At 43.5% G+C, this 2,715-nt stretch overlaps 1 non-coding gene across 1 annotated transcript; it reads right to left on the bottom strand.

The window, feature by feature from the left end:
- Nucleotides 1–2,384: 2,384 nt before the first annotated feature.
- Nucleotides 2,385–2,457, bottom strand: TRNAI-UAU (transfer RNA isoleucine (anticodon UAU)). Its single transcript has one exon. It is a non-coding gene; the product is annotated as a tRNA-Ile (tRNA).
- Nucleotides 2,458–2,715: the final 258 nt, after the last annotated feature.

Raw genomic sequence — 2,715 nt, 5'->3', positions numbered from 1 at the left:
AATGAGTGCAATTTACAGTAATCTGTACATTCTTTGCATTGCCTTTCTTTGGGATTGGAATGAAAACTGACCTTTTCCAGTCCTGTGGTCACTGCCGAGTTTTCCAAATTTGCTGGCATATTGAGTGCAGCGCTTTCACAGCATCATCTTTTAGGATTTGAAATAACTCAGCTGGAATTCCATCACTTGCACTAGCTTTGTTTGTAGTAGTGCTTCCTAAGACCCAGCTGGTATATATGAAAAGTTGGAAAATTTGATCTTGGGAAGATATGGAATTCTCTTCTATTTACATCTATTTTCCCACTGAAGTAAGAGGAAGAGCCATTGGTTGAGAATGAAGAGGGCAGGAAATGTTTGAGGCCTAAGGAGAGAAAAGGGAGTAATTGGAAGAGTGAGAAAGTGAATTGCGTAGGGAATATATATCACGATTGCCAGGCAGCATCGCACTCACGTTAGGTTTGTTATCACAAATTCACAGTGAGATCAGATAACTGTTGAGCACAAATGCAGATTAGGAGGATCAAGGAGGGAGAGTTCCCTGGTGACCCAGGAGTTAGGACTATAGGCTTTCACTGCTGAGCCCATGGGTTCAATCATTCCCTTTTTGGGAAACTAAGACCCGGGGTGGTGGGGGAGAGGGGGTGGGGGGGGGTGAAGATCGATGAGAATAATCAGGTTTGGGTATTTCCAGATGAGGGAGTTGTGGTGTCTGATACTATTTCTCATGTGACTTACCATCGAAGTTACAGACTTCGATGGAGAATCCTGGGCCATGTGGTGGCATGTAGACCTTCTGTTACTGGGAAGTGATGGGAGCTCCCTCATGGGAGGGGCAGAGTGCCCTCCCTTGCCTCCACCTCTGCATCAGGACCTGGAAGAATCAGAATCTGTCTTCCATTCTGTCTCAGAAGGGGTAGGAGGTCCCCTTCTGAGCTGGGCAGGGAGATAATCTATTCTAGAATAGATGATCTTACCTCTTCCACCTATTATTGTATCAAGAAACTGTATTACTTAACGTGTATGGAGTATTATTACTCCATCGTGGTGTTGTTGAGTCACTAAGTCATGTCCAACTCTTTTGCGACCCCATGGACAGAGAAGCCTGCCAGGCTCCTCTGTCCATGGAATTTTCCAGGCAAGGGTGCTGGAGTGGGTTGCCATTTCCTTCTCCAAGGAATCTTCGCAACCAGGGATTGAACTCACATCTCCTGTATTTGGCAGGTGGATTCTTTACCACTGAGCTGTCAGGGAAGCCATTAACTTCATCTTAGAGTGTTCTGTTGGATTATCAAAGTGTTCTGTGTTAATCAAGTTATCTAGGAAGTTAATAAGCCATTTTCCAAGGAAAAAGTACATAGTGCCTAAAAAGGCATGTTCATACTGAATTTCCATGACGTACAGGGGGTAAATATATGCCTTATTTCACTTACCTTAAAGGGTAGGAAAATAAAAACAGATGAAGTTAAGGGCGTAACTTTCCTTGCTGTTTTACCAAAGTGTACTCAGTCAATTTTTCTACCAGTTTGACTCCACCGGTAGCATTTTATTTTCTCCATCAACTTGTTTCTGTTAAGGCCTTTGAACAGGAGTTACAAGCAGTTTCTTTACCCTTCCTGCTTGGATTTGCACTGTGGTGAAACATGACCCAGGGAAGCCAGAAAACAGAAGGGAAGCCAGCAGTTTCTGCCTCTCCTGCCTCCACAGGATCTTGGTTTTTCTTTCAAGATTGAGTTCCAGGATTCTTGCTATTTCCCTCGCTCTTATGTACAGCCCTTTGTCTCTCAAGCAAAAGCTATTTTTCCAGCTGGTGTGGAGGTCCATGGCACACCCTACTGAGGCAGGCAATGAAGAGTGTGCTCATCTCTTCTCATCAGTGGAAAGGCAGTGTGAGATGAGAGTGGGCAGACAGGCTTCCAAAGTCAGCTGGACCTGGGCTGGAGTACTGATGTATTGCAAATTACAATAGTTTTTTTTTTTTTTTAAATAAGCTTTTTATTTTATTTTTTTAGAGGAACTTTTTTTTTTTTTTTTTTTTTTTGCTTTACAATATTGTATTGGTTTGGCCATACGTTGACATGAATCCGCCATGGGTGTACATGTGTTCCCCATCCTGAACCCCCCTCCCACCTCCCTCCCCATACGATCTCTCTGGGTCATCCCAGTGCACCAGCCCCAAGCATCCTGTATCATGCATTGAACCTGGACTGGCGATTCATTTCACATATCCTAATATACATGTTTCAATGCCATTCTCCCAAACCTACAATAGTTTTTCTAAATCTTATATCTAATTCTTCCTCCTTCTTCTCTTCCTCTTTCTTCATATATATATATATATATATATTTTTTTTTTTGGCAGTGGCCTGAGGCATGTGGGATCTTAGTTCCCTAGTCAGGGATCAAACCTGTACACCCTGCATCATAAGTGCAGAGTCTTAACCACTGGACCACCAGGGATGTCTCTTTCTTTTATTCTAAGGTGTTCCATCACCTATAACATAAGCAGAGAAATCAAACTGGCTTCAGCCATAAGGATTTGATGGACTTGTGAAACTGGAAATCAGGAAAAGTGACTTCTGAGGGACCTCATTCCACGGCCCTTGCTCCCTATGTATTTCTTCAGCTCTTCACCCCTGAGTGGACTGACTTCATTCCCAGGCTGGCAGCAGTTCTGGGCCTTTCATCAGACAGAACAGTCTTTGAGGAATGTCCAGA

This window comes from Bubalus kerabau, chromosome 9, assembly GCF_029407905.1.
Source record: "Bubalus kerabau isolate K-KA32 ecotype Philippines breed swamp buffalo chromosome 9, PCC_UOA_SB_1v2, whole genome shotgun sequence".
Taxonomy (NCBI): Eukaryota; Metazoa; Chordata; class Mammalia; order Artiodactyla; family Bovidae; genus Bubalus; species Bubalus kerabau.
This window is presented reverse-complemented; position numbering and strand designations above follow the sequence as displayed.